The sequence below is a fragment of the Astatotilapia calliptera genome, chromosome 3 (genome assembly GCF_964374335.1).
Source record: "Astatotilapia calliptera chromosome 3, fAstCal68.1, whole genome shotgun sequence".
NCBI classification, from domain to species: Eukaryota; Metazoa; Chordata; class Actinopteri; order Cichliformes; family Cichlidae; genus Astatotilapia; species Astatotilapia calliptera.
Window position 1 is genome coordinate 5,463,967 of NC_137424.1, and position 8,460 is coordinate 5,472,426.

The 8,460-nt window shown below is 43.9% G+C and overlaps 1 long non-coding RNA gene across 1 annotated transcript; it reads left to right on the plus strand.

Moving 5' to 3' along the window:
• The first annotated feature begins 3,148 nt into the window (after positions 1–3,148).
• LOC145424785 (uncharacterized) lies at positions 3,149–7,987 on the plus strand. Its single transcript, XR_013905721.1, has 2 exons — positions 3,149–4,024; positions 4,173–7,987. It is a non-coding gene; the product is annotated as an uncharacterized LOC145424785 (long non-coding RNA).
• The last annotated feature ends 473 nt before the right edge of the window (positions 7,988–8,460 follow it).

Consider the following 8,460-nt stretch of genomic DNA (forward strand, 5'->3'; position numbering starts at 1 on the left):
AAATGCACAGAAATCAATTACTTTTCAAGAAATATTAAATAGATTCAACATCTTTCTTCAACAAAATTGCAGACTGCACAGATGGTACCTTCCCAAAGTAAAAAGTACTATAGCTTACTAGGGTATATATTAGACTTAATAGTCACTATATACAGTAATTGACTTCTATTCATTTTACATCAAATTAAAACTTTGGGTGTCAGATAATTATTTATTAAAAGCTAGACATTTTAAATGAGAATAAGAAAGAAAAGTATGTCTTTGTGCCCCCTTTTCCCTGTTAATGCCCTATCGGCCCCCCTGGCTAAACTTTGCTAGATCCGCCCCTGCACAGTTACCAGCGTCAGCTACGTAGAAAAAGATCCTGGTGTAGAAAGTAATAATAAATAAATTCTAACAACAGCTTATCAAGCTTAAACGTGCTGCTGTTGTTCAGCCGCTGGTTTCCTCTTTCTGGTGCAAAGTGGGCCAAAAGCAAAGAAGAGAGACGGACTCGAGACAGAAAAGCCGATCAGCTGATCGTTAAGCAGTTTCATGATTGAAGTAGCAGCCGGAGAGCGAGAGGCAGTCGCTTGTTAAGCTTAACGTGGGAATGCTTTACAAACATTCAGAGATGGACTTACACACTTGCTTTACTTCTCTCGGGGATAACTTTGTCGAAGATGAAATGCCGGGTTGCTAGCGAAGCTCCAAATGCTATCCAGACCACAGACAGGTCCCGCATGCCACAGCCGCTCTATCACGTGATGCATACTGCTCCGACGTGCTAACGTTCTGAGGTGAGTTACGGCGTGTTGCAAGTTTTGTGAGGTGCTTTCGTGATATTTAATGGATCGGATTACATTTTTTATTTTTCTCCGATATCCGATCCAGTAATTTAGGTCAGTATCGGACCGATACCGATACTTAATATCGGATCGGTCCATCTCTACTAGAGACCTGGCAGCGTTTCCTCTCGCATAGCCGAGCCAGATTTGGCCTGAGGGAGGAAGCAGTTGCGACCCTCAGTATGTCTTGAAGATGATCATCCGTAAGTCTGGACCTGTACTTGGACTTATTGAAGTTCAAAGTGGAGAAGAGCTTTTGGCACAAGTATGTGCTACCAAAAAGGCACATGGTCCGCTTGAACATTCGGGAAAGCCGAGGGAAACTAGGGCTCAAGTCTCTCAAAAATTGTCCAAGCTTGTCTGCTTTTCCACTCACCTCCCTGAACTTTGCTTTGAGTTCAGAGTTGCACTGCAGCTCAATGAGCTCCATTTGAAGCACAGAAGGGGCATCTTGCACATCAAAGGAGAAGGGGTCCGCAAAAATGTGAAAGGTGGCTCTGTGTGTCTTGAAGTCAGCAAATCTGTGATCAAATTCCTCCTGTAGCCTCAAAATGACATCAACATACTCGTCAGCACTGAATGGTGTGCCTGCATCCACGAGTGCTTTGCATGCTGGGAAATGGCAAAGGTTTGTCTGAGAGAGCTGAGCTTTCCAGAGCGCCAGTTTTGTGGAGAATGCTCTCACGTTGTCATAGGCAGCACTGACAAGTTGCCCCTGGCCTTGTAACGTCTTGTTCAGTACATTAAGCTCATGTGTCATATCAACAAGAAAAGCTGAGTCCATGAGCCATTTGGGATCAGTTAGCACAGGAACACTAACTCCATCCTTCTCCATGAAGGCTTCACTTCTGCTCTCAACTCAAAAAGTCTCTTTAATACATTTCCCCTGCTGAGCCAACGTACCTCAGTGAAGTCGAGCACATCCCCATATTCTGACTCCATTTCCTCTAAAAATTATTCTCTTTGGTTGCTTTCTTGGAGAAATCTTGCTGCCTCAGTAGATCTGTTTTAAGACTGGCAACCCGGTTCGCTCTCTCGTCTCCCTGGTATTTTGCATCCAGCTCAGCATGTCTAGTTGTGTAATGACGTTTCAAATTGTATTCCTTGTGCAGCGCAACTTTCTCTGTGCAAATAAGACAGGTCGGGGTGCCCCTGTGCTCAACAAAGAAATATTGCATTTCCCACTTTTCCTGAAATTGTCGGTGCTCATCACCAACCTTTCTCTTCACCGCAGGCTTTGAAAAAGACATGTTTGGGGCTATGTGACATTTATAATTCTACTTGGTGTCACTGTCGCATTGAAGTTTCAATCAAGCGTTTAGCCGACGGACGGGGAACGTCTCAACGCGTAGAGAACGTCATTTCTGCTTCTTTTTCTTGCAACCGTAGCACGGCGATCGGCAGATAAAAAGCCGGTAGCAGTCTCCTTTGTTTTTACGCTCGATGTTCATGTCTTTCATGACGACACGAACACCGTGGCGTTTGCAGATGGTAGAAAGTGCAGGGATAGCGAGCGCAAAAAAGGCGACTGCTCACGGCGCCGGGCTGTTGTTACAGGAGAAAGAAGCGGAAATGACACCGTGACATATAACAAATAACATCAGCTGTTTCTGATGTTAGTTGTTTTGACTGCTTTTACATTATATTGAAATATATGTAATGTTCATGTTTGCTGCAATGCAAACGCAGTGATGCAAATAAAAACATGGAGCCACAAATTACGGTGCGACCCTATAATTAGTCCGGGTTACCGGGGACTGTTGTTGCCGATGAACAGGTGTCGCTATGTGACTGCAGACTAAATTGGGCTGCATTGAGTTCATGACTTTTCTTTTATCCCGCCGCCTACGCATCACTGTGAGAGTTAATATGAGATCTCTCTCTGTGGAAAAATAACTTTAAATCCCACTGACGTGTGTATAAATCTATATACGTATAATGTCCCGCTGGGCAGCAACTTAAAAAAACAACTTTTTTTGAAGTGTTGTGAACGCAGCGCGCTGGGGCGAATGTCGGCGTTTGCCCAATAGAAAGGAGGAAGCCAGCCAGGCACAGGAAAGAAAGAAACACTCCAGGGCAACGCTGCTGGAACTTTGACTCATTGAGAAATGTTTCCCTGCTTGCATCAAGCCCGGCTGGTGTCCCCTGAGATCCATATCCCACCCTGATTGGTGGGTTAATTCAGCTCCGCCCACAACACTGTAAAGTGTCATACATTATCAAACTAACATTACATTTTCATATTAAGGTGGGGCCAAAAACTATCGCACACGCACACACACACACACGCACACACACACACACGCACACACACACACACACACACAGACACACACACAGACACACACACACACACACACACACACACACAGACACAGACACAGACACACACACACACACACACACACACACACACACTATGCACAGACTGGTACTCTTTGTTCATACCTGTGTAAGACGTCATAATGAACTTGTGCATATTCATGTAAGCTCAATAAAGAGCAGTGTTACGAGGGAGCAGACGAGAGCGACTGAGGTCAAGTGAAGGAACGGCGCTGTCACAGTTCTCTCCCTCATCAATTGTCTGGTTCCAGCGGTGGGTCTGTGCTAGACCACCCATCACCAGCTTTTTCCACTGGTTACCAGTACGTGGTAGAATCCACTTCCAGATCTGGTTGTCTTTAAATCTGTGAATGGATTGGCTCCATCTTATCTCTCTTTAACAAAAGAATCCAAGTGGAGCCCTCAGGTCTGCAGATAAGCAGCTTCTGACCAGAACTAGACGTAAAAACAGAGGTGAGCTTTATCGATGGCTGCAGCCAAACTCTGGAACAGTCGCCCTTCACATCAGGTCGTCACCAACACTGGACATTTTTAAAAGCCGCTTGGAAACACATTTGTACTCTGTAGCTTTCAATCCTGACCAGTCTTTATAGTCATTACTGTGTATGTTTCCTATTTTCTCTCTACTCTGTGCAGCACTTTGGCTCAAGCTGTTTTTAAATGTGCTGATAAATAAATGTAGATTTCTTTGAATAAAACAGTGGAGCCGAGCTTTGAGCTCAGTGTGTAACAGTGTGTGTGTGAGAGCCATGTAATGTCCATGTGTGCATGCTGACTGTGCTGCTCTGACCCCCCTCCTCCTTTCAGGGTGGAGCCTGCTGGAGTCCGATGGTTGAGACCAGGTCTGAGGAAGTGTAAGTGTGTTTTTAATGGGATTCATGAAAACAAAGCAGCACACATTCAACCATCTTCATCATGTCAGGAGTCATCATCAAAGTGTCAATCAATGAACAGATGATGGATCAATAACTGCAGCTGGATTGTGTTTGTTCTCTCCATCAGATTCCTGTCAACTCACAATCGACACAAACACAGTGAACACAAAGCTCCAACTGTCTGACAACAACAGGAAGGTGACACGTGTGGAGGAGGTTCAGTCATATCCTGATCATCCAGACAGATTTGATGTTTATCAGCTGCTGTGTAGAAATGGTCTGACTGGTCGCTGTTACTGGGAGGTCGAGTGGAGAGGAAGCGTTTATATATCAGTGAGTTACAGAAGCATCAGAAGGAAAGGAGGCAGTTATGACTGTTTGTTTGGAAACAATGATCAGTCCTGGAGTCTGATCTGCACTGATGATGGTCCTCGTTATGTCTGGCACAATAAGAGACAAACATCCATCTCCTCCTCCTCCTCCTCCTCTGTCTCTAACAGAGCAGCAGTGTATGTGGACTGTCCTGCTGGCACTCTGTCCTTCTACAGAGTCTCCTCTGACACTCTGATCCACCTCCACACCTTCAACACCACATTCACTCAAACTCTTTATCCTGGGTTTATGTTCTGGTCTGGTACCTCAGTGTCCCTGTGCTGAGTGGAGTGTAAAGAGTGTCTCCTGTTACAGAAACACTCTGACTGTTGAACAGATAGTTCAGTCTGTACATGTCTGTCTCTTTCACTCACAAACACGTTTTCAGATTCATGGATTCAATCAGTTGATGTTTGAAACTCTTCTAAATGATTCCTTGTAAACTTCTTCAGTCACAAACAAACAGGAAGTGATGTCACATGTGTTCCTGTCCACACAGCAGAATGAGTCTATTGCTGACAGTGATGTACAAACAGAGTGAGCATTTCTGAGGCCCAAAATAAACTGAGTAGTTCACTGAATGAACAATGGACTGTGAGCTCAGTTCCTTCATCATTAGTATGGATTATATATGTATATGTATTATATTAGTATCATATATATCAGGTGCTGCTGCTTTCAGTCATTGTGCAAATGTGCTGTTTGTAAGCTTGTAAAGCTGCAGTCAGCTGAGACTGAAGAAGTCACCTGATCAGTGAGCAAACGTTTCTGAAAACGTCCAGATGAACAGAATCAACCTTTTGGGATCAGCCAGCAATGCAGCATCATTGTTGTTCAGCTTCAGAGGTTTGCAGGAATGAACTGATGACCAGAAACAGCTGCAAAGTCCAAGAAAATACCAGCTGGAGTTCAGCTGCATTTGAAGAAGTCAAAGAAAAGTAAGGATGGCAAAGGGCGACGTTTTCTTCCAAAGAGCTGCAAACATGGTCGACGCCTCATTAGAAGAATCATCTGGACATTTGTGAGGAACTCTAACCAAGAAAGCAACGTCACACAGATCCAACAGACAGTTTCCATGACTGCAAGTGTTGAGTGGAAAAATGCTACATTGCATTATTGCATCCTCTCACCACAGGAGGCGCTGTTGGCACCACTGATTGCTGATCAGCTGTTCTCTGATGATCTGATTGATACTGTGAATAACGGGACTCACTGAACTCTGTGACACAGTGAAGATTACAGAGTTTAACTTCACCCTTTAAGACTGACCACAGAACCAAGTCCGCCAGAGCTTTTGTTATATTTTTACATGCTGTGGAGCCATTTGTGGGAGCATTTCAAGTTGCTATACATCAATACAACTGTTATAGCCCTAATTTTAATAATATGTATGCATTAAGTCCATAGTAACTACATAAACTGCAAAAAAAACCTCTGCTCATCCATCTCTGTGTGTATCAGGATACATTTGGTTCATAATACACAGAAAAATCAGAGTTATTACCTGTAATAAATGTGAAAGATTCCTGCAGTGATAACCAGGCAGGACTGAAACACATCCAAGCTGTCACCACGGTAACAGCACCGCCCATCCACAGGTGAGGGGAGGAGCAAAAAGAGGGACTTTGACCATTTTATACTAAAAACACTCAACTAATGTTTCTAATATGAAACAAATAAGCCCACATTAATGTGAGCGTTTATTAAATAATAATAATGATGATTTCCTCCTGATCTCATTTCCACAGCAGAGAAAACTGTGGTGTATATTGAGGTGGAGGGTGTGGTCTGTGGCTCAGGTGTAGAGTGAGGGTGGGGTGCACCACAGCAGCATGCTGGGACTGCTGAGGGTGGAGGAGGGAGTGATGATGACATCAGAGCTGCAGCACAGAGACCAGTGAACACACAGTCTGTTCATCTTTGCATAGATACAATATACAGCACAATATTGAATGACAGACACGCTGTGGGAGCTTCCACAGATACACTGACGTCAGCATCCAGAGTCCTCCTGCTGCTCCCCCCTCAGAGCCCCGTGATCAGCACCAACACATTCAGTTAGATGACAGAGTCCAGCTGCAGCTAGAATCAGCTCCCCTCTGTGAACAACAGCACAGCGTCAGTGTTTCACACTCAGTGAAAGGAGGAAACAGCAGAAGAACACCATGTGTGCTACGTTTCCCAGGACACACTACAAACTGCACAAATACAGAGCAGCACGTGGAAGGACCTGGAGCTGCATTTACAGAGCTGCAGACAGCGTGATGTCCTGTATGGACAGGTGGAAGGAAGCAAGTCCTCAGCTGGAACACTCGTGTTTGTCCACAGACAGGAAACACAGCAGGAAACTTCCTCACAGAAGTGCAGCTCATGGATAACACACTTCCTGTCAGTCAGAATGAGGCTGCAGCCAAACACAGAAAGGTGTTTTTGTCCAGATGAGCCCAGAGAAGAAACACGAGTGTTCACAGACATCAGAAGCTCAGAGAGGTGAAACATGAGGTTGGAGTCCTCGTCAGCATCCAGAAGAGCTGCTGTGAAACCCTGAGTACTCATGACAGACTCTGATGGCACAAACACATCATGATTCAAACAGAAAGACAAACATGGAGCTCCTGATCCTCCTGCATGAGAACAAGCTGACATGAGCGCTGTGTCTGAGAGTGTCTCCCTGTCACAGTGACAATAACACAGCTGCTGCTCACAGTCATTAAACTGACCTGAGGTCAGCTGTGCTCCTTACATATGAACCATGTGACCTCACATCAGTGCTGTGGATGACTGTAGTCATAGAAGAGTAGAGCTGTAGCAGGTGGTGTGAGGAGGAGGTGGTGTATTCTAGTTAACGCAGTACTGAAACACTCCAGCAGAGGGCGCTGTTAAGTCCTTATTGTAACACAGTTACTGTGTGCAGTTAGACTTCATACATAATCTGCACTTATTTCCATCAGACATGCTGTCAGTAAATGATTGGTTTCTATTGATTCTACTTCCTGTTGACTCGTTTGATGACAGTGAAACAATCACAGCTGATTGTGTGATGATGTAAACTGTCACTGTTACATTCAGTGTGTGTGACATAATGTTAGTGCAGGCTGATAACAGCCTGGTTCTGTTAGAAACACATGAACGTGTCCATAGATCAGTGTGTGTTTAACATGAGAGCTTCAGCCCTGCTGATGTGTTAAATAAAGACATGCAGGAAAACTGATGAGACTCTGAAATAACTCTTTATATTTATAATGTAACTCTGCATCAAAAGAACAACAAAGGATCCCAGACAGGTTTCTGTGAACAAAGACCATTCTGATGTTTCTGTGTTTCTAACACTTTGACATTATTAGTAAACAGACTGCAGTGAGCAGCATTTATAAAGAGCTTCTATATAAAGATATGACAGCTGTTTGACAAGTTTATCACTCTGTGTTTGGACCTGATCAGTCCAGCTGTTTACTTGAAACATGTTCATTTACCTGTTCTGTTATATTCATGTTCTTGTCTCTGTTGAAAACACATTTTAATGTCCCTCAGATTTTTCTCCCAGATGAATAAATATAAAAATGACACAAACTGACTGCAGCTACTTTTTGTCCTTTCTGTCAAAAACCTTCATGTGACTCATGAGAGACACGTTTCAGCTGTTTGTGACAGATCAGAGGCCAACAAGTCATTTATAACACTTTCCATCATTGTTTAAAGTTCTCAGTGTTTCTGTGTTGCTGCGTATAGGATCTCCCAGCATCATCACTGTGCTGTCCAATCATTGTGTGCGAGGTTACCCTTATAGTGCGATGTGTGTTTGCACAAAGAGAAGCATGTGTGTCAAATATAAATAAGCACAGAACAGAAACAGCTGCTCGTTTCTTCTGTTTAGAGTCAAGTTAGTGTTTTGTGTCTTTGTTTGAGGCCTGATGTCGAGCAGAGGTGTGTGTAACTGCACTGCTCTGTTATATGTGTGAAGTGTGTGCTTCTCTTCAGCATCATCTTTGTCACTGCTGATTCCTTTGTGTCATCATGTGTTGAGAAGAGAGAACAGTTATAAC